Here is a 25,294-nt window from a genome sequence, read left to right as displayed (position 1 = left end):
AGGTTATACAGAGGGTTAAACAAACACAGTAGCGCTCTTTTAGAGGCAGGAATTCATAAGTTGCATTAACGAGCTATAGAAACAGTTCAACACTTTCAGAAAGAAAGATTTATTACTAAAAGGTCAAAAGGGTGCAATACAAATATTTACAGAGAAAAGATGTAACCAATATATATAAAAATATACAGAGAACAATAGCACAGCAAAGAGGTAACAGAAAGGAGGGTAAAGGGTTAAAGTACTTGCCTCAGCCTTGGGTTAAGCAGATCAAGTTTCAGAGCAAAAGGGCACGTCTCCCAAGTTGGTCTGATGTTAAACGGGAGAATTCTTCAACTTACACTCTTAGGCCTGACAGTCTATTTCGTAGTCCCCCAGCAGGGGGTGTCTCTGAAGCCAAGGACTAATGCCTCCTTTGGGGAGGGATTGTCTGGGCGGAGCCCTAAACTAGAACCAAAATCTCTCCTAGTTAATATTTTGGCTCATAACTTTTCCTAGGCACAAGTAACATTCCACCCGTGGGTAGATTAACATGCATAGGCATCTGAGGAATGGTTAGATATGAAATATGAAATACATACTTGCAGAGTTCCAGAGATGTAATTTTCTGCTTTCCTAGGTATTCCAGTCAGGGAGTGTGACCTATCAAACTGTTTGTCTTCTCGTGGCCAAGCTGAACATATACCTGGTTTGTATGTACAGTGGGGATCGAATGTTTGGGCACCCCAGCTAAAAATTTGTATTAATGTGCATAAAGAAGCCAAGGAAAGATGGAAAAATCTCCAAAAGGCATCAAATTACAGATTAGACATTCGTATAATATGTCAACAAAAGTTAGATTTTATTTCCATCATTTACACTTTCAAAATAACAGAAAACAAAAAAATGGCGTCTGCAAAAGTTTGGGCACCCTGCAGAATTTATAGCATGCACTGCCCCCTTTGCAAAGCTGAGACCTGCCAGTGTCATGGATTGTTCTCAATCATCATCTGGGAAGACCAGGTTATGTCAATCTCAAAGGTTTTAAATGCCCAGACTCATCTGACCTTGTCCCAACAATCAGCACCATGGGTTCTTCTAAGCCAGCGGTTCTCAACCTGGGGGTCGCGACCCCTTTGGGGGTCGAACGACCATTTCCCAGGGGTCGCCTAAGACCATCGGAAAACATATTTCCGATGGTCTTAGGAACCGAGACACCGCTGCTCTGTCTCGCGATCTGTGGGCGGGATGATATGCTGCCCCTGTAACCTGGCCACACCTCCGGGATCACTCAACAGCTCCGCCTCCTCGCCGCTGATTGGCCACCGGAACTGTAGCTCAGGAGAGGCACACAGGCGGCCAATCACCGGCGAGGAGGTGGAGCTTGGGGAGGAGGAGCCGAGCGGCAGAGCGCGCAGATCGAAGAAGATCGAGGGAGCTGCAGGACCGAGTGAAGAGGAGAGAGGCCAGAGAAGGAAGACAGCTGACAGGTAAGTGCAAATTTTGCTTCTGCAGGCTGTAGATGGGAGAGGGAGAGAGCGAGCCCAGGCTGGAGCAGGGGTCAGCAAGGTAAGTATCATTGGTGTCAGTGGGAGGAATAGTGCCCCATCATTTGTGTCACTAATACCAACGATGGGGCACTATTCCTCCCCCCACTGACACCAACGATGGGGCACTATTCCTCCCCCCACTGACACCAATGATAGGCACTATTCCTCCCCCCACTGATACCAACGATGGGGCACTATTCCTCCCACTGACACCAACGATGGGGCACTATTCCTCCCACTGACACCAACGATGGGGCACTATTCCTCCCCCCACTGACACCAACGATGGGGCACTATTCCTCCCCCCACTGACACCAACGATGGGGCACTATTCCTCCCCCCACTGACACCAACGATGGGGCACTTTTCCTCCCCCCACTGACACCAACGATGGGGCACTATTCCTCCCCCCACTGACACCAACGATGGGGCACTATTCCTCCCCCCACTGACACCAACGATGGGGCACTATTCCTCCCCCCACTGACACCAATGATAGGCACTATTCCTCCCCCCACTGACACCAACGATGCGGCACTATTCCTCCCACTGACACCAACGATGGGGCACTATTCCTCCCACTGGCACCAATGATAGGCACTATTCCTCCCCCCACTGACACCAACGATGGGGCACTATTCCTCCCCCCACTGACACCAACGATGGGGCACTATTCCTCCCCCCACTGACACCAATGATAGGCACTATTCCTCCCCCCACTGACACCAACGATGGGGCACTATTCCTCCCCCCACTGACACCAATGATAGGCACTATTCCTCCCACTGACACCAATGATGGGGCACTATGCCTCCCACTGATACCAATGATGAGGCACTATTCCTCCCACTGATACCAATGATGGGGCACTATTCCTCCCACTAACACCAATGATGGGGCACTATTCCTCCCACTGATACCAATGATGGGGCACTATTCCTCCCACTGACACCAATGATGGGGCACTATTCCTCCCACTGACACCAATGATGGGACACTATTCCTCCCACTGACACCAATGATGGGGCACTATTCCTCCCACTGACACCAATGATGGGACACTATTCCTTCCACTGACACCAATGATGGGACACTATTCCTCCCACTGATACCAATGATGGGGCACTATTCCTCCCACTGACACCAATGATGGGACACTATTCCTCCCACTGACACCAATGATGGAGCACTATTCCCCCCACTGACACCAATGATGGGGCACTATTCCTCCCACTGACACCAATGATGGGGCACTATTCCTCCCACTGATACCAATGATGGGGCACTATTCCTCCCACTGACACCAACGATGGGGCACTATTCCTCCCACTGATACCAACGATGGGACACTATTCCTCCCACTGACATCAGTGATGGGGCGCTAGTCCTCCCACTGATACCAATGATGGGGCACTATTCCTCCCACTGATACCAATGATGGGGCACTATTCCTCCCACTGACACCAATGGCGGGACACTATTCCTCCCACTGATACCAACGATGGGACACTATTCCTCCCACTGACATCAGTGATGGGGCACTATTCCTCCCACTGATACCAACGATGGGACACTATTCCTCCCACTGATACCAATGATGGGGCGCTAGTCCTCCCACTGATACCAATGATGGGGCACTATTCCTCCCACTGCAAAATTACAGTTCTGAAGTAGCAACGAAAATAATTTTATGGTTGGGGGTCACCACAACATGAGGAACTGTATTAAGGGGCCGCGGCGTTAGAAAGGTTGAGAACCACTGTTCTAAGCAGTTGTCTAGAAAACTGAAACTGAAAATAGTTGACGCTCACAAAGCTGGAGAAGGCTATAAGAAGATAGCAAAGCGTTTTCAGATGTCAATATCCTCTGTTCGGAATGTAATTAAGAAATGGCAGTTATCAGGAACAGTGGAAGTTAAAGCAAGATCTGGAAGACCAAGAAAAATATCAGACAGAACAGCTCGCAGGATTGTGAGAAAAACAATTCAAAACCCACGTTTGACTGCACGATCCCTCCAGAAAGATCTGGCAGACACTGGAGTTGTGGTACACTATTCCACTATAAAGAGATACTTGTACAAATATGGTCTTCATGGAAGAGTCATCAGAAGAAAACCTCTTCTACGTCCTCACCACAAAAATCATCGTTTGAACTTTGCAAATGAACATATAGACAAGCCTGATGCATTTTGGAAACAAGTTCTGTGGACCGATGAGGTTAAAATTGAACCTTTTGGCCGGAATGAGCAAAGACACGTTTGGAGAAGAAGGGGCACAGAATTTAATGAAAAGAACCTCTGTCCAACTGTTAAGCATGGGGTTGGATCAATCATGCTTTGGGGTTGTGTTGCAGCCAGTGGCACAGGGAACATCTCACGAGTAGAAGGAAAAATGGATTCAATAAAATTTCAGCAAATTTTGGATGGTAACTTGATGCCATCTGTGAAAAAGCTGAAGTTAAAGAGAGGATGGCTTCTACAAATGGATAATGATCCTAAACACACCTCGAAATCCACGGGGGATTACATCAAGAGGCGTAAACTGAAGGTTTTGCCATGGCCTTCACAATCTCCTGACCTCAACATAATTGAAAATCTATGGATAGACCTTAAAAGAGCAGTGTGTGACAGACAGCCCAGAAATCTCAAAGAACTGGAAGACTTTTGTGAGGAAGAATGGGCAAAGATACCTCAAACAAGAATTGAAAGACTCTTGGCTGGCTACAAAAAGGGTTTACAAGCTGTGATACTTGCCAAAGGGGGCAGTACAAGATATTAACTCTGCAGAGTGCCCAAACTTTTGCAGACGTCATTTTTTTGTTTTCTGTTTTTCTGTTATTTTGAAAGTGTAAATGATGGAAATAAAATCTAACTTTTGTTGACATATTATAAGAATGTCTAATCTGTAATTTGATGCCTTTTGGAGATTTTTCCATCTTTCCTTGGCTTCTTTATGCACATTAATACAAATTTTTAGCTGGGGTGCCCAAACTTTCGATCCCCACTGTAAGTCTCTCATATTCCAAGATATGAGACTAAGGGGAAAAATGGATTTTAAAAGTGTTATCTAGTGTCCTACTCCTCTGGAATGTCTTTGAACTCAGGGGAAGGCTTGGGTTATCTTTTTACGAGGTGCCAGATTGCTTCTTAAGACAGCGAGGCCCCAGCTCCCTTGGGGGTGTTATAGCTCGGAGCTCCCTGTTGTGTTTTGGCCTCCTGTAACACTTCTCATCACTCAGGCCACATGTCACTGTAAATGCACAGAGAGGGAGGGAGGATGATGGGACAACATGGAGAATGCTTAACAAAATGGTTGAACCGCGTCCATCTCTGTGTGTATGCTTTCTACAGTCAATCTATAAGATATTTCTAACACACATCATAGGCATACTTAGAGTTACATCCAAACATATTCTGTTACTTCTGCTGAGTGTGGTGATACCGCATGTGTGAGACTTTTTCACACTCTAGCCATTTAGAGCTCTCCAAAATCAGGCATTCTAGGGACATAAATTACACATCTAATTTCCTGACTACCTATCATATTTTTGGAGGAACTTAACAGTGGACTCATCCACAAAATGTCCACATTTTGGAGTTTAAACACCCCAAGGTATTTTTTGAGAGGCGTTGTGAGTCTTTTAAAGACTTCTCTTTTTTTTTGCTACAAGGCAGAAGCAACACTGCACTGGTGTAGCGGTGATAAGGGACACTGTAACTGTTGTGGCTGTGATCAGGGACCATATGACTGGTGTGGTGGCGATTAGGGACAGAGGGGTCAATTCACTGAGAGATAAATACAGCAATTAATTTTTGAGTTAAAATAACTCATGCGGTATTTATTTCAAAAGTAATCAATTCATTGAATGCATTAAATATTTATGTTTTACGATATTTAGCACTTAAATTTTACGTTATTTTTGGTGTTGTTTTTTCACACTTTTTTTTTTGCAGGCTAACACTGCACCAGAATGCACACAGCAATTATGTAAAACTGTGAAAACATTCTAGTATGCTTTCATTCCCAAAATGATCTCCCTCTGTTGAAATGTTAAAATTTATTTTCATTCCTGAGCTCAGAGGAGAACATTTTCACATTGATACTTTGTATACTTTTCACTTTCTGGCTAGTGAAGAGTTCCTCTAATTGTTATTTTGTACATTTCTAAAATATTGGCTGCAACACCAGGTGATAAATAATGAATATGTGTGTTTTTTAATGAAATGACTTTAATGATTTATCTAATTTTTTGGGGGGTATTTATCTCACTATTTTAACAAATGTGCGGTATTTACCTCACATTCGATAGTTTACTTTGATGAATTGGGTCTTCTATTATCTCATGCGATATGTCTGAAAAATTAGTCGTGTGACCTTCATATCACGTTCGGTAATCTTTAGTGAATTGACCCCAATATGACTGGTGAGGCGATGTTTATGGACACTGGGACTGGTGTGGCAGTGATCAGGGACACTGTAACTGGTGTGGCAGTGTTTAGGGACAATATAAAAGGTGCGTCTATGATTCGGGACAATATGATTGGTGTGGCATGATCAAGACCACTGTAACTGCTGTGGTGGTGATCAGGGATACTGTGACTGGTGTGGCAGTGATCAGAGACACTGTGACTGGTGTGGTGTTGATTAGGGACAATATGACTGATGCAACAATGATCAGGGATGCTGTAAGTGGGTGGCAGTGATTAGGGCCACTGACAGGTACAGCAGTGGTTAGGGACTCTGTGAGTGGACTGCAGTGATTAGGGACACTGTGAGTAGGTGGTGGTCATTATGGATTCTGTGAGTGAATTTTGGTGATTAGGATTATTGGCTGGCAGCAATGGTCTGGTGACATTGTACTGTTGTGGTGATGAACAGAGAGAATGGCTGGTGGCATTGACAAACAGTGATTTCAAAGCAGCCAACCATGATCAGGATCACTGCCACAGCAGTACAATGTCATCATAGTGACACTGCAATTGCTCTGGCGAGAGTATGAAAAAAAAATGAAATACACACACATAAATATATATATATATATATATATATATATATATATATATATATATACAGTGGGGCAAAAAGTATTTGGTCAGCCACCAATTGTGTAAGTTCTCCCACTTAAAAAGATGAGAGAGGCCTGTAATTGGCATCATAGGTAGACCTCAACTATGAGAGACAAAATGAGAAAAAAAATCCAGACAATCACATTGGCTGATTTGGAAAGAATTTATTTGCAAATTATGGTGGAAAATAAGTATTTGGTCACCTACAAACAAGCAAGATTTCTGGCTCTCACAGACCTGTACCTTCTTCTTTAAGAGGCTCCTCTGTCCTGCACGCATTACCTGTATCAATGGCACCTGTTTGAACTTGTTATCAGTATAAAAGACACCTGTCCACAACCTCAAACAGTCACACTACAAACTCCACTATGGGGAAGACCAAAGAGCTGTTGAAGGACACCAGAAACAAAATTGTAGACCTGCACCAGGCTGGGAAGACTGAATCTGCAATAGGCAAGCAGCTTGGTATGAACAAATCAACTGTGGGAGCAATAATTAGAAAATGTAAGACATACAAGACCACTGATAATCTCCCTCGATCTGGGGCTCCACGCAAGATCTCACCCCGTGGGGTCAAATTGATCACAAGAACGGTGAGCAAAAATCCCAGAACCACACGGGGGGATCTAGTGAATGACCTGCAGAGAGCTGGGACCAACGTAACAAAGGCTACCATCAGTAACACACTACGCCGCCAGGGACTCAGATCCTGCAGTGCCAGACGTGTCCCCCTGCTTAAGCCAGTACATGTCCGGGCCCGTCTGAAGTTTGGTAGAGAGCATTTGGATGATCCAGAAGAGGATTGGGAGAATGTCATATGGTCAGATGAAACTAAAATAGAACTGTTTGGTAGAAACACAACGCGTTGTGTTTGGAGGAGAGAGAATGCTGAGTTGCATCCAAAGAACACCATACCTACTGTGAAGCATGGGGGTGGCAACATCATGCTTTGGGGCTGTTTCTCCGCAAAGGGACCAGGTCGACTGATCCATGTACAGGACAGAATGAATGGGGCCATGTATCTTGAGATTTTGAGTGCAAACCTCCTTCCATCAGCAAGGGCATTGAAGATAAAACGTGGCTGGGTCTTCCAACATGACAATGATCATAAACATAGCACCCAGGCAACAAAGGAGTGGCTTCGTAAGAAGCATTTCAAGGTCCTGGAGTGGCCTAGCCAGTCTCCAGATCTCAACCCCATAGAAAACCTTTGGAGGGAGTTGAAAGTCCGTGTTGCCCAGCGACAGCCCCAAAACATCACTGCTCTAGAGGAGATCTGCATGGAGGAATGGGCCAACATACCAGCAACAGTGTGTGCCAACCTTGTGAAGACTTACAGGAAACGTCTGACCTCTGTCATTGCCAACAAAGGATATATAACAAAGTATTGAGATGAACTTTTGATATTTACCAAATACTTATTTTCCACCATAATTTGCAAATAAATTCTTTCCAAATCAGCCAATGCGATTGTCTGGATTTTTTTTTCTCATTTTGTCTCTCATAGTTGAGGTCTACCTATGATGCCAATTACAGGCCTCTCTCATCTTTTTAAGTGGGAGAACTTGCACAATTGGTGGCTGACTAAATACTTTTTTGCCCCACTGTATATATATATATACTATGTGTATGTAATGTTTTAAACAATAATCATTTATTTATTTATTACATTTATTTAACATACTGTCACCAGAGCTGTCACCATAGTGACAGTGTACTAATCTAGGGGGGTGATATTTTTTTTACACTCTGCTTATTACAGTGATGAACACTGTAATAAGCAATCTGTAACACTCTTCAAAAGTTGTGTTCATGAAACCTTGCTTACTACTGTGAAGCTCTGATCACTGCTGTGATTGGCCCTGTTACCATGAGATCACTATGACCAATCACAGCAATCAAACAGTAGGAAGTAAGGCATTATGAATGACAGCCTTGCTTACCACTACGACTGTGATCTCTGCAATTGGTACCATGATCAGTTATCTGTCATGTCTGGTGGACACAGCAGTAACAGATTGTGTGGCTGCATGCCCCAGTGTATGCTTCTGGGAGGATATACTGGTATGTCCCCCTGGGTAAACAGCATCCGCCAGGCCATTTAAGTACATTGGATGGGTGGGAAACAGTTAAAGGTTTTATTATTGGCACATGTGTGCCACAGCAAAAGAGGGTGAAATATTTGTGTGCTGAACAAGATAAATAAGAAAGTGTGAATAGCAGCAATGTGCTCTGTGGTGAACCCTGGGGATGATAATGACATGCTAATTGAAATAAAATTCAAAGGTTTAATAGTGGTGCATTTGCGCAACATGATGAAACATGCTTTGGTACTGACAGGCCTACAGGAGACTGAATTATAGTAATATGATTTAAACAGTGGTGACTTCACAATATGTAGACAAAAATTGGCAATCCTTACAATACATCATCCCCAAATGAGCAATATATAAAACGCAGGCAACAATCAGTGAACTGTTACAATATGCAGGCAGCAAATAGGCAATTAATACAATACATGCATAGAAAAAGCCAATTGTGATAATATGTGGCCAACAAATGGGCAGTTGTGACTATATGGGGAAGCAAACAGGCAACCAAAACTACATGTAAGCAACAAACTGGCAATCACCCCACCCCACTTCCTTCTCTCTCCCATTTCCCTTCCCCCCCACCTCCCTCATTTCCCACTCTACTCCTAGCAAAAAATCTCCCATCCACCAGCAAAAATCCATCTTTCCTAAGCGAACCCCCCATTAGCAAATACCACTCTGCTAGCAAAGCCCCCACTAGCAAACCACTCCTTTCTCAGCAACCCCACCCCCCTTTCCCCTCCTCCCACTGAAGCACTTACCAGACCTCAGATAAAGTGGGGCTGGCAGACTCACAGAACACATCAAAGCCAAAGTTTTTGTCCATTGATCTTGCCATAGCAACTGAAAATGTTGTTTAATTATGGAAGGTGCATAAAAGTCAGTGGGTGATCTGCTATTATATGCGTGGCTAGAATGATCCACTAATATTATAGTGGATCTTTATGCCTGTGACTACAACTTCTTCACCAAACTAAGGTACAACAGAACATGGTAGTGCTTTATTTTTTCATGTATGCAAAGAGGAGAAGCAGTGGTTGATCTTGTTTGTGTTACAACTGTGAGGGAGATGTAAAGAACTCACTGATCTTGTAACTTTACCTAGTTATTCATGGTGACATTACTCAATCTACATCTTGTTGTCACTGCTGGTTGCAAAGTTGACCCAAGTGGCCATAAAAGAGAAAACTGTCACTGGGTAACATAGCTATAGCTACTTCTCTAGTTACTGGCAGCAGCATGCACCCAGGTACGCAGGAAGAATTCTATGAAGTGTGCTATGTTTCCAGAAATGTAAACATAGAAACAGGCTTTAATAACAGGTATCGCTTTGTCTGCATTGTCAGTATATTGACCAGATGTATGTTAAGCTGAAGAAAAAAGGGGTACATTTTTTCTATTTCTCACTTTTCACCATCACAGTAGTAGAAAATGGAGAATGTTTGGGCAAAAGAGGATTGGTCACCTTGAGCAAGGGCAGCAGTAGCAAATGATGACGTTGTTTGAGATTTTTAACTAGGTTGATGATAGTGTTGATTTTACTTCTCCTTTGAAACAGAATGAGGGAACTTAATATTCTATATTACAGCAGAAATTTCCATATATGTTTCTAGATGATCACAGCTTAGCTTTTTATCTTGAATAAAGCAATGGATATGCTATTTAGAGATAGTACACAATACTATTCCTACTCCATATCTAAATCTGGGACTGGTCCATGAGCCCACCCAATTACAATAGTCTACAGGAGCATCACTGGCTTCAGAGTTTTAGAACTTTAGAAGCAGTTATAACACGGGATAATGGTGTTTTTGGTATTACATTGTCATGGTTAACCTTCTTCAACATTATCCTCTTCCTGTATGGTCATCTCCTCATGCTCTCAACTGTTTTCACCAGCTAGCTCATTGTCAGATGGGTCATTAGTAGCAGTATTGCTAAAAGTTTGTCATTTCTCATACAATAGAATTTTTATACAATACTCCTCTACTGATTTTGGTGTTGGGGACTGGAATCATCCCTGTAGGGGCATGTAAAGAAGAATTTTCTCATCTTGGAACTTGACCTGACTATTTCTGGTGACAATACACTGCTTTACAGGCAGTTTATATTTCTGTCTATGACCCCATTGGAAAGATTTTTAGGCACTTCCTGTTTAAAATGGATGAGTAGTTGTCATTAGGCTAGGAAGGCACAGGCAGTAATAATATAGTTTTAGTCATTCTTACCTTTCCCTGGTCCACTAAAAATTGGCCCTTGTTTTTGTCCCTGTTGTAGAGAATATCTGTCCCTTTCTATTTAGTGTCTTCAGCACAGCCCATGGCATCTACTAAAGGAATATGTCAAAGATCAAAGTTCTGTTGTTTTAATGTTGTTTCATTGAACATAAGGTTTACAACAAATGTTACTTCAAAGACAAACATTAAGGAAAAGGTTGTGATTTTGGAAAACAGCAAGATTTACATGACATCTTTTTCACTAGTATTATAGTATTTCAGAAATAGGTAGAACGCTGTGCAAACTACTGGAAAAATCAAGCTACAAGATTCTAAGTGTAACAGTTTGGAACTGTACACAGAAGTTAAGTTGGGGGAGGGGGTGCACTCTGCAGTATCTGACCTAGATGGTATTTCTCAAAAGGGTCAGCCTTTGTTCGGTGTAAAGAAGAAAGCCCCTATCTGGATCTGATGTCAATATGGCAGTGAAGCAGTGAGCAAAGAGAGAGAGAACATTGAGCCAGACTGAATGGGTGGGTCTACTATTCATTCGCATACAGTATATAGACATTAAACACATTTTCATTTTACGTACCTGAAGTATTTGGCAGAATTATCAGTCCACTTTAGGCTGTGGATCAGCAAATGTAGTGGTGACATTTTTAGCCTATTTCTACAGCATCTGAAGACTTGTATGTACTTTTACAGTGTAATTCATTATGCTGGAAATGTGATTATTGCATGTTCAGGTTTCTGTCTGTAGACTTGGCAACAGTATAACATAAAGTCATTTGCAAACCCCCAGTGAGGATATATCAAAGGGAGAGAGACATGTTCTGCTTCGCACAAATCTGGGCTTCCACTGGCTTAGATAACTGTTTGATAAGAGATTTCACTGGGGGGATGCAGATGGGAGTTTGAAAACTCTCCGATTAGCAGAGACAATTGAAAATGTTGCAACATAAGTGGAAAAAATGTCATCTCAAAGGGCAGCGCATTCAGTACATTTGTACTGATCAACATTCAAGCACATTCAATCTTAGTTACGGTAAATATATTCTCTGTTCCAGAGCCTACAGAAAAAAATAAGTGAAGTGTTTTGATAAACAAGATTTCTGTATCTAATCAAAACATCACAAATCATAGTGTTGGCTGAATAAAATACATATTAAATTGCTTTTAACTGTATATTATTTTCTGTGGTTTACCATTTAATTTTAGCTATGTAAATTAAAAAAAGAAAAAAATATGTTGTGTGGCATATTTTTGTACACAAGTGTATATATTTTGACATTGTAAAATTCTGGAGAAAGGTACTTTTAATATTTCCCTTATTCTTCTACATGTCACTATTTCTACAGTCACAACACTATTTCTTCCAAACTATAGGATCACACACTCTTCATCCTGTATCCCCACACCCTTCATTGTACAGAAACCTATTTGGAAAGGTATTGTATATTTTTATTGCTCATTGGGAGATGGAACAGGGTCCAATTTTCTAGAGGGTATATTCTCAGTAAATGTCTGTTGACAGATTTGCCCATGGGCTTGCTTTGAGAAAAAGGAGCAGTCAAGCACAATCGCTGTTCTGCATACAGTAGCTAAAAGACAGTCACAACGTCTGTAAACAGGAATATAGTTTTATGTTTATCACAATTTATTTTTAATGTTAATGTAAATTGATAATATTTACAATGCAACTGGTCCCATTCAAACATAATTATTATTATTATTATACAGAATATATAATATATAAATAATATATAATGAATGAGAGTTGTACTTGTAACCAGGGCGGACTGACCATTTGGAAACTCGGCATCGCCCGAGGGCCCGGGGTCAGTAGGGGGCCTCATGAGATGCCCCTGGTACCTTTTTAATAGGCTTTTTTGAGTTTGGGAAAGGACACAGGGGCCCCATGATCCCTTATTGCCCGGGGGCCCCATGAGTTGTCAGTCCGCCCCTGCTTGTAGCGTACTTTGTTGGACACTAGCTGTGCAACATGTTTGTAGTGTATAATGTTGAAAGTTGAAATTATGGGTTAAGGGGTCTGATTACCTTTAATACCATTTAGATGTTCAGCAATACAGTTTTGGTGAAAAAAGAATCTTCAATGTCTTGGTTGTCTTCAGTTGCCAAGTACAGAAAGCAATGTAACGAAAACATTCTTGGTGCCAAAAAACATTGTGATGACTGAATCAGCTAAACTGAAATGACACCCATGGATCTCAGAAAACACAATCCTACTATACACATGTGGCACATATAGGAGATCACACACACATGGCACACATGATCATAAAAAAATACAGATGTATCAATGCAAATAGAGTAATCATTATGTTAAAGGTTAACTCCACTTTCATGGGAAACAAATAGCACATAAAAAAAATAATATAGTGTATATAATTGCAACACAAGTCATATTGGAATTGAATGTTATTTAAAACTGCTTTTCCTTTTCAATTTGCAGCACTGTACTTTTCTGTAAAATGCAATGTAATATGGCTACCTGGAGGGATTCTGTATAAAGATGGTGTATAGAATTCCCCCCAGAAATGTCATTTCCTGCTTGTGTGATTGGTTCACTGATTTTCCCAGAAGTTTGCACAAAGATACAACTCAGATTTTGAGCACCTCCTGCAACAAAAATATCCTTTTTGGTGAGTTACTCCCAAAGAAAAACACAGCTAAAGGGATGAAGACCCAGCAAGTTTCCTCATCAGAACCCTACAGGTGCAGCAGCTGATAGATAATTGTAAAACTACTCTCATACAGACTCACTGCACACATGGACACAGACAAACAAACAGCTATTTCTTCAGAATAACTAAAGGTAGGAATCTGCAACTAAGGTATTTCAAATCCATGCAATGCATTGAGATCACCCAGAGGGAAATGTTTTTTTCTCAACAAAAAGTGGAGTTACTCTTTAAAGTGTGTCATTCCAGAGATGGTGACTTATCAATGGAAATCAACTGCTAATACAGCATCTACATTTGCCAAGGCAATCAAAATGGTGATTATTCTGATCATGTATTTTTAAAATAAATTGCAGTTTAGAGAAAATCAGAGCATATCAAGTTTAAACTGAACACAAATGTAAAAATAAATGTGATAATGTGATAAATGTGATAATGTTTAATTTATTTCAACAAAAAAGCGTTCAAAGACATTCATTTCTATAAAACATAAGCTTTATGCATATAAAGGAGAGCAATTGGAAGTGAAAAGCATGTGCACATTGACTTCGTCTAAAGGCAATAAACAGAAGATGACATTTTACACTGTGAACACCATGGCTAATTCAGGGTGGGCCTCAGAGCTTGCCTGAATTTAAAACAAAGCTGGTAGCCCCTATGGAGAATGCTCATAAGAAACAGCTATCTAATGGCATAGCTTTGATATTCATAACGAGTACAAGGATGTCTTTCATAGAATAGGGCAATTTTCTGAAGACTAGGTAATTATAGGTGGATAGTTCTGCTACAGTTCTGGTGGTCCTGAAAGTAAGATGCAAATAAGGTTAGTAGTATGGAAAAACCTAGGTGTAAGTGTAAAGCTAAACAGCCCACCGAAAAGGTAAATTTAATGGTGATAGATAACAAAGTTCATACGTAAGCAGATGATTAGACTGGGGCCCAAATACTGAATAAGGCCATATGAGAGAATCACTAATAAATGCCTTCACTGGAAAGTATAAGACAGCTGGTATTACCAAATAATGCTGGAAAATTACATCCATACCACCGTAGGGAGCATACCACTTCATCTGTCTACATTTTGGCGTTTGATATATACCAGAAATGTTCCAAAGAAACAGAAAAATATATACTGGAGTGGAAAGTGGTAGCTAATCATTTAGATGATCTTTTGATGTTTGTCTGTACTATTAAAGAACATTAAAGAACATGATTCTAATTTAAAAATTGTGATTATGAAAACTTTAGAGCACAAAAATGCATACTGAAACCCATAAAATGATCCAAAGAAACAGAAAAATATATACTGGAGTGGAAAGTGGTAGCTACCAGAAATGTTCCAAAGAAACAGAAAAATATATACTGGAGTGGAAAGTGGTAGCTAATCATTTAGATGATCTTTTGATGTTTGTCTGTACTATTAAAGAACATTAAAGAACATGATTCTAATTTAAAAATTGTGATTATGAAAACTTTAGAGCACAAAAATGCATACTGAAACCCATAAAATGTTGTCAAGTATTTTGGCAATACTTAGCATTGTAAGCCTAAAAGAAGGTCTGGATGGAGCACTTCTGAATCTGAATCTGTGGGAATTGGATTGATAACACAAATACACTAAGAGCTCATGCAAGTTGAAAAATGTTAAATTTTTTTTAAAAAAATTCAGGTTATATTCTACTGGGCAGAATCTAAAGCTAAGGATAAGGATGTTCAAATCTTCAATTTACACACAGTATCAGTATTAAATAAATAATTACAAAATAAAAAAAAAACTCAATTTGCTTGCAGCATCTCTAAACCCAAAGAAACCTATGATTGTGCATGTAATACCAGCATGACCATCACAAAAAGTGGCATCATACTTTATATGAGCTGCATAATACAAATTATATTCCAGTCGAGAACTATTGCAGCAGGTTTTGAAAAACTTTATTTTTAAACAAATCTTAACCAACTACTGAGAAACTGAAAGTGGTTTTTCTAAACATGGAATTCTAGAAGAGTTTGTGCCAGACAGTAGTTTGCTTCAACTGAATCTGAAAGGGTGGACAGGGACAATTTTCTCTCACAGGCAAATAAAAAAGGAGGAGATCCATACTTAACTTGTGGAAGTACACAAATACATCAGTTGATGGCCCAGGACAAATAACTCTGCTGTTGCAAGCCAACAATTATACTCCATTCTGCCTATGGCAAACAATTGGTGCAACCAAATGCCACACATATAACAGGCTGAAGGACAATCTACATGCTACAACAAGATGACAAATCCATTAACTAGTTTACTGAAAGGAAAGCATGATATAATGACCTGAAAGTTCATCAGTGCCATGTTGTACAATTTCAGATTGACAAGCTCACAGATTTTACCCTCCATAAGCCAAGGGTGGTGTTTTCATAGAACATAGTACAGACTATCAAAACACACTACTACTGGACACTGGACAATAGTCATTGAAAAGCCTTGATTTTGATGGTTTCTCTATGCATTTATCTATTATGCTATACTGTGTATATGCTTTGTATGTTGTGCTTATTTCTGCATTGTTCTTTAAAATGAATTGAGTAAGATACAAAGATAAAAACTCGCAAAACTACAACAGCAATAATAACAACAAATAATGTTAATATGTTATGTTGAAACTGCCATTTTATGGTGTGTAATTGCATTATCTCCCTGTTCATAAATTTAGTTTTGATACAGCAAGCATGTCTCTTGTATACTGTCTTAAAGAGACACATACGGCATAGCAACAATAAGGAGAATTTACTAGGATTGGAGCTGCCAGAATCTAGATCAGATGTTCATGGCAACTAATCAGATTCTAGCATTTATTTTTAAAAATTAACCAAACAAGCTCAAGTTAGAAGTTGATTGGTTATGCACAGCAACTCCAGTTTTAGTAAATCCCAACTATTGTCTATCTAAAATTCCACATACCAAACCCCTAAGCCAATGTTTCCTTGCTTCGGACTCTGTTACAGCCAGACTAAAACTAAAACACTCGAGTGTTGAATGATAAGATTAGCAGTGACATCTGTCCCTTAGTCATGTGACGTGCGTGGGCCTAGCGGTTGCCTTGTAGACCTTGACAGGTCACATGCCCCCCCCCCTTAAATTAAAGTAGCAGGTATCTTATCTAGCTTTGATGGAGGCAGGAGCAGCGAGGGAGTGCAGGCAAGGTGAATATAATTTGATCAGGCAAGAGGGACCTTTACAAAAACACTGACACTGCCATGAATGGGCAAGGTAACAGTGTTTCCTTAGAAAATCAAGCACAGAAAACAATACAATGGAACACTACAGTAGGTGCTATATTTTCCACTTGTCTTTAATTCAGTTATTTTAGTTTCATTGTTACAACACATCAGCCATACACTTTGTCTCAGCAGTGTGAAGTAGGAATTAGCAATAGCCACTACATTAGGGGTTATTAATAACTCCAATGATATAGAGCAGCCAATAGCAACCAAACTTCATCTTTCTGTAGAATAGTCAAAAAAGTATGGCATGATGCTATGGGCTACTGTATTTTGTATATTGTTCTTTACCATATTCCAATAATTCCAATATCATGTTTTATTCTCCTTGTAGCAAAACATCTATGCCCTCAAAAAGTCACAGTCTTATGTACTTGTACAGAGGACATGATGGGTGAGGCAAGCCCAACTATCCAGAGCAAACAGGTAAAATTCAGAGCAGGTTACGCAGCAGCATAAAGAAAAGAACCTTACCTCCTTTGTTTATAGAAACCAAGTTATTCCTTGTCTGTTTACATTACTTTGGACTTGATATGTTTGCATAAACACACTAGGAAGTCATGCTTGGTTGTTTGCACCTCGCTACGGAGAACAAAATTATCATAGATTTTATGGCTTCTGCATCAGAGAATTAATGCTGAGAAATTCAGTCTAATACTACGTCACATTAATATACCAAATGTACCTTGTTTCTGTGTCCCTTATGTATATTTATATTTGTGTTCATACATATACATTATTGGGAACAAGAGACAGAATACAAGTGAGGAATGGAAAGTAAACCCTGTACCCTATAGGGATCTAGTCATGACTGCTTAGAAAAATATGATGCAAACTGAACACATACATGAAACATGAAGGTGATTGCAATCAAGCATAATACCACACTGTTCATTATGGATGCTTATACTAACACACAAGAATATGCACTGTGGAAGATTTCGTTTTTTTTCTGGCTCTATACACTGCGGTCAACTGGACAGTGGCCATGGATGTTAGATTTTCCAACTAAATTGAACTTTGGTCTTAGCTCCTCTTCCTGTATATCCATAGATGTGTATAGATAGTCTTTTGCATTCCTGTAAGGCATTTGTTTGGATACTATGACCCATAAGGGAAACACAATAAAGCCTTCAACCACCTCACTGCTCACAATCTTAAGAGGTAATGTCACCTCTGATATCCATTGTTATCATAAACTCTCTACATTCACCAATAAATTAGGCTGCCATTCCTTACATTGTTCTGTTCCCAACTTAAGCTGGCCATTCACTAGTACAATTCAAACTTTTCATTTTCAGAACATTCAATTTCTAATTGATAGTAAGTACAAATCGACAATTGTTTCCAACTACAGCAAAAAGAAAATTGGATGTAGCAGGATAGAAAATGTTTCTTGAACAAATACATTTCTAAGGTTGTATGCAGTTTTTCTTTCGGGAAAGTCCAAAATTGAATGTTAAAAGCAAACAAAATTTTGACGTACTTTTGAATGACATTCATCAACTCATTGGATATATTTGAATTTTCATGCAAAATTTCACATGAATATCTGTAGAACCATTCGTTCAAAAGTCTACTATTCCATAGCCAGCTTTTTCCTAATCCACATACACTATATTGCCAAAAGTATTGGGACACCCCTCCAAATCATAGGATTCAGATGTTTCAATCACCTCTATGGCCGCAAGTGTATAAAATCAAGCACATAGGCATGCAGACTGCTTCTACAAACATTTGTGAAAGAATGGGTCACTCTCGGGAGCTCAGTGAATTCAAGCATTTACTGTATTAGAATGCCACCTGTGCAATAAGTCCAAAGTGGAAGCAACTGGAAACAGCAGCAACTCAGCCACAAAGTGGTAGGCCACGTAAAACAACAGAGAGGGATCAGCACATGCTGAAGTGCACAGTACGCAGAAGTCGACAACTGTCTGCAGAGTCAATAGCTAAAGACCTCCAAACTTCATGTGGCCTTCAGATTAGCACAACAACAGTGCTTAGAAAGCTTCATGGAATGGGTTTCCATGGCCGAGCAGCTGCATCCAAGCCTTACATCACCAAGTGCAATACAAAGCATTGGATGCAGAGGTGTAAAACATGCCACCACTGGACTCAAGAGCAGTGGAGAAGTGTTCTCTGGAGTGACAAATCAGGCTTCTCTGTCTGGCAATCGGACGTGTCTGGGTTTGGTGCTTGCCAGGAGAACGGTACTTGCCTGACTGCATTGTGCCAAGTCTAAAGTTTGGTGGAGGAGGGATTATGGTGTGGGGTTGTTTTTTAGGGGTTGGGCTTGGCCCCTTAGTTCCATTAAAGGGAACTCTTAAGACATCAGCATATCAAGACATTTTGGACAATTTCATGCTCCCAACTTTGTGGGAACAGTTTGGGGATAGCCCCTTTCTGTTCCGACATGACTGCGCACCAGTGAACAAAGCAAGGTCCATAAAGACATGGATGAGTGAGTTTGGGGTAGAGGAGCTTGACTGGCTTGTACAGAGTCCTGACCTCAACCCGATAGAATACCTTTGGGGTGAATTAGAGTGGAGAATGCGAGCCAGGACCTCTCATCTGACATCAGTGCCTGACCTCATAAATGCACTTCTGGAAGAATGGTCAACCATTCCCATAGACACACTCCTAAACCTTGTGGACAGCCTTCCTAGAAGAGTTGAAGCTATTATAGCTTCAAAGGGTGGGCCAACTCAATATTGAACCCTACAGACTAAGACTGGGATGCCATTAAAGTTCATGTGCATGTAACGTAAAGGTGTCCCAGTACTTTTGGCAATATAGTGTATGTTCATAACTACTACCGCCGTTCAGTATTTGATGTTATGTGCCACCAAAACAAGCTGTATACAGTACATCTTGTGCATTCTAGATGCTTCTGGGTCTGCTGGAACTTGTAGTTTACATCACATAGAGAATCATACTATAAAAGTATGTCCTTTGTGTTCTCTTTGTGTCTGATTTCATTGTTGGTGTCATTTCTTCTGTCTATAAAGCTCTTATTAAACTCAATAGAGCTGGTTGGCTTCTCATCCTTCTCTGCAGTCCCAGCATGCCCCACCTGCTTATCTACTGCCTCTAGTCCAAGCATGCCCTACTAGTCTTTCACTTGGATTTGCAGAAGTAAATGTCCCAGCAACTATTTAAATCATAATTTTATGTAATTGTTCAACAATTTTGGTTACTGAAACAGTCAGGATAAATAACAGTCAAATTAGCTAGAAGGGTACAGTGTTAGCTGGAACCATGAAAAAAAGGTTGGGTGCTCATTTTAGATGATTAAAAAATTGAGCAAGTAATAAGGCTAAACAACAAGCAGTGGAATACTGGAGTGCATCACTAAAAGGATCTAGATAACCTCCATTTTGTTGATGTACACCATTTTAAGTATTAAGTTAGGTTTTAGCAGATATATTAGAAGTTTAATGAAACTGTTTTCACTTGCACCAGAATGTATAAACAACAGATAACATGATCCTGAAGTTTTCTTTGTCCAACTAATTCTCAGAAAGCTAGCAAAAACAGTTTATACCAAGAAATGTATATGTCATGTTTCATGTAGTTAGCTCATGATGGAAAGTTACAAGTTACAGTTTTGAAACTCGCTCCCCCCCCCCTTCCTTATTTTTCTATATCCTATATAATCTTAGTAATGTCTAATAAACTTTGAACATCTCTGAACATAAGCTACCGTTATTTCCGTGTTCAAGGGGTGTTCCCAGAATTCTGCTGATAAACCAGGAATCTCTCCACAGACTGGGGTCTCTGAGGGGATAAAGAAAATCATCCTTTCAATCACTAGAGGTCCTGATTTCACTATATTGTACAGAGCTCAAGGTCTAGCTCTGCCCTTAATTAGAATATTGTGTCCAGTTCTGGAAACCTCATATTTGACAAGATAAAATGAGTTGAGAGACAGGCCACAAAAATGAAAGTCTGAGTGACAAAACATTTCAGGAGGGACTGGAGGTACATAATATGTACAGCCTAGTGGAAAGAATGGAAAGAAGGGCATGATTGAAGCCTTTCAATATGAACATGAAATTTAGTACAGGGGAGTATGACCTCAAACTAGCAGGAGGAAAGTTCTATGATTAACTTCAGATCATCATTCTGCATTCTTCAGATCATATATTCACTACAGGTAAATCTTTGAGATGGATAGGTTTTAAATTTGTGTAGATGATTCCACTCCAGTGAATGTTTGGAGAAATTCCCATTCACTGTTTTGTAACTATTCCCCTAAGTGGTTAAAACTGTAAAAAAAAAAAACAACTAACAAACAAATAATAATCACCAGGGATGATGGCGGTCGCATAGAGCCTGAGCTCCGCTCATCCCCGGCCACCCTCCAGGCGCCACTGCCTTCCTTCTGCTCCGAATGAGTCACACACCCTCTGCACCCGGCACGGCACCAGGGAGGGACCTCTATGGGGAAGATAGGGCGCTGGAAGCCCCCCTCACGCAGCCATAGGATTCGCGGCCCTCACCGCTCCGGCGGGTTCTTATCCAGGCCGCAATCCCCGGCCTCCAGTATGTCCAGGAACCCAGGGGTCGATCCCGGACCCCCGGTGGTCACGGAGGATACTGCATCCTCATGCATTACAGCATCTCTGCCTGCCTCTGCCCTGATCCAGCCCCAGATGGAGGATCCTGACCCACAGAATATAACTGGAGGGGCAATAGACCACCCTGCCTCAGGGAATCAATACCCCTCTACCCAGATTTCCCAGCAGGCCGTCTCGTCATCTTCTCTCACAATTTCGGTGCTAGATGATAAATTGCAAATATTCTTACGCAATATCACCGCATCCATATCCGCTGAAATTGGAAAACTGGCCTTGGATCTCAGAGGGGAAATAGCTCAGATTGGAGACCGCACGGATAAATTGGAAAACGAGTTTGATGATTTGGTGCAATACGTTCATGTTCTGGAAGAGGACAACGCATATCTGAAGCATTCCATGTCCCAAATGCAGCTCCAACAAGAGGACTTGGAAAACAGGGAACGGCGCCAAAATATCTGTATACGCGGTATGTCCGAATCTATTGCTGATGTACAACTACACCGTCACCTACTGTCCTTTTTCACCGCAACTGCTCCCATGGTTCCAGAAGCAGATTGGCAAATGGATAGGGCTCATCGCTCCTTGGGCCCAAAACCTGTCGAAGGCACCAGACCACGCGACGTCATAGTTCGCTTCCATTTTTTTCAAAGCAAGGAAGCCTTATTATGAGCAGTTCGCCACAAGCCATCTTTGGAATTTAAAGGTGACAGACTCCAACTCTTCTGCGACTTGTCACCGACTACCCTGGCCAAGCGGTGAGCTCTGAAGCCGATCACCACACACCTTCAGCAACACCATGTCCTTTATCGGTGGGGGTTCCCCTTCAGGCTGGTCGTAACTAGGGACAATACTCAAGTTGTGCTCCATGATCTTCATGAGGCGGATTCTTTTTTAAAGCGCCTGGGACTTCCACCTTTGTCAGATGACGTGTCCCCACTGCCACCCACTCCATCCCGTCCATCAGCCACCCCCAACCTCCAGTCCGCGGAGGCCGGAAGAGGCTATCACGTACCCCACAATGTCCACGTCATCCTTGGTCAACCGATCTGCCTGTCTGATGATTCTCTGGGGTGACCTTCCGATGTGAATCCTGTGACTATCCCTCCCTCCTGGTCTATATGTGATTTTTCCACAGGTTTTTCTTTTTTGGCCGGTCGAACCCTTGTTGGGTGCATTTTTCATTTTTGTTTTTTCTGGCCAGGTTTGACGATTTTGTCTAGCCATAGGCCTAGATGACTTGGGTCTAACTGTTGTTCCCAAGTTTATATCCTTGCGGATACTTATGTCTACCGCTATGTTTACTCTCTTCTGTGTTATTTTAATGTTCTTTGTTTTTTATTCTATTACATCGATGATATATCATTCATCTTTCATGCTAATACATGTGCTTCATCCATTATTATTTAATAATGGCTTTGAGGTTTTTGTCATATAATGTCAAGGGCATCAACTCCATTCAAAAACGGTGGATGGCTTTGAGGGAATTTCGATCCTCAGGAGCAGATGTTATTTTTGTCCAGGAGACCCATTTCAAATCAACTGGCTCCTTTCGTTTTGCCTCGAGATTTTTTTCCCAAGCCTATTCAGCCTTTGATCCTTCCGGGAAGGCTGGGGTGGCAATTTTGATTAGATCACACTGCTCCCTTCGGGTTGTTTCCTCCAAAGTCGACCAACAGGGTCGCTTCATTATTTTGGAATGTATGCTTGGTGACACTCCCCTTGTTCTGTTGAATTTATACGCCCCAAATACGGGTCAATTGCAATTTCTTTCCCAAACACTCGCAAACCTAGGTTCCATTTCCACTTCGCATGTGATTGTCGGGGGTGATTTTAATTTGGTTTTCTCCCCCCATAAAGACAGGAAAGTTCTTTTCGAGTCTGCACCCTCGAGGCGGCAATGCTCCTCTTCAAAATCCTTCCGTAGACTGATAAGGGAGCATCGTCTCTTTGACGCTTGGTGGATTAAACATCCACTCCATAAACAATTCACTTTCTACTCCACCCCTCACCGTAGCTTCTCCCGCCTAGATCATTTTTTTTATCTCTGCCCCACTGCTTCCTCTCCTGGTCTCCTCTGAAATCAACCCCATTACCTGGTCTGACCACGCCTCTCTGACTTTGAACCTTTTCTTCCCTCCCGTTATACCCAAACCATGTCATTGGCGCCTTAATAAGACCTTTCTTTCCACAGAACATCTTAGGGATGAACTCTCCCGATGACTTGATACTTATTTTACCCACAATGTTGGCTCCGTAGCTTCTTCCTCAACCCTGTGGGAGGCCCATAAGGTGGTATTTCGAGGACTTTGTATTTCTATGGGCTCTCGTTTAAAAAAGTCCTCGGCGAGTGCTAGGGCCTCTCTTATTCATCAACTGTCTTTGGCGGAACGACGGTTATTGGCCAAACCGTCCATTTCTGGGCTCCGGGGGGTAACATTTCTTCGTGACCGAATTAAAGCTCTTGACTCCAGTAAGTCTGCACAATCCCTCCTATGGGTTAAGCAGAAATTTTACGAATTTTCTAATAAACCTCATCGTATGTTAGTCAATCGACTCAAAGCTCTGTCTCCTTCAACGATGCCTGATCTTTTAATCCAACCGAATGGAAGCCCTACATATGATCCCCAGGTCATGGCATCCCTTTTTGGCTCATACTATGAGAATCTGTATAACTGTCTGACCCCAGACCTTCACCTGCCCCTCACACAGTTATCTTTTGATAATTTTTTTAACCCCCTATCACTTCCGAGACTATCACCCTCAGACATTGCCACCCTTAATGCTGACGTTACACCGGAGGAATTACTTGACACAATTAAACACCTCCCCTCTCGTAAAGCCCCGGGACTGGACAGACTGCCCTACTCCTACTATAAATCCTTTATTGGTATCCTGGCCCCTCATCTCCTCTCTTTTTACCGAGATCTTTTTAAGGGTGTCACACCCCAAACTGAGTTCTCCCGTGCATATATCTCGGTTATCCCCAAACCCGATAAAGATCACTCTATTGTAGACAACTACCGCCCCATTGCCCTACTTAATTCAGACTACAAGATTTTCACTAAAATCTTGGCCAACCGACTGTCCGGAATTATTTCCAAACTCATACATAGGGACCAAGTGGGCTTTGTACCTGCCAGACACGCTGCAGATAACACCAGGAGATCTATTGATCTGGTTGACTTGGTTAACCGATCCTCCATCCCTGCTATATTATTGAGCTTGGATGCTCAAAAAGCTTTTGACCGTTTAAGCTGGCCTTACATGTTTATGGTCTTGAAGAGGTTTGGTTTCAGGGGTCCATTTGTAGCAGCCTTGAAGGCCCTTTATTCTTCCCCCCTTTTGCAGGTCAGATTAGCCTCTTTTTTTTCACTCCCCTTTCAGATGTCAAATGGTACACGACAGGGTTGTCCACTCTCTCCTTTACTGTTCATTCTTTGTCTGGAACCATTAGCTATTGCCATCAGGTCGAATCCAGATATTCGCAGGATACAACCCCATACCCATGAGTGCAAATTATCGCTGTTTGCAGATGACATCCTCCTCACACTTATGAGTCCCCATACCTCCCTACCGATTTTGCATAAGACCTTGAAACAATTTGGGGCCATATCCGGCTACAAAGTTAACACGTCTAAAACTAAGGCACTCCAACTACATGTCCCACCTGTCGTTTTATCTTCCCTTCAGGGAGCCTTTCCGTACCGGTGGTGCACCCACTCCTTAAAATATCTAGGTACTAATCTTACTTCCTCTTGCCATTCCATATACGAGGTCAATTCCCCCCCCCCCCCATTTATAGCAATTTCTCGCTCTCTGAAACACTGGGATGCCCTGCCCATTTC

The sequence above is a fragment of the Staurois parvus genome, unplaced genomic scaffold (assembly GCF_062004578.1).
Source record: "Staurois parvus isolate SC_StPar_1 unplaced genomic scaffold, SC_StPar_1.0 ptg000182l, whole genome shotgun sequence".
NCBI lineage: Eukaryota > Metazoa > Chordata > Amphibia > Anura > Ranidae > Staurois > Staurois parvus.
This window is presented reverse-complemented; position numbering follows the sequence as displayed.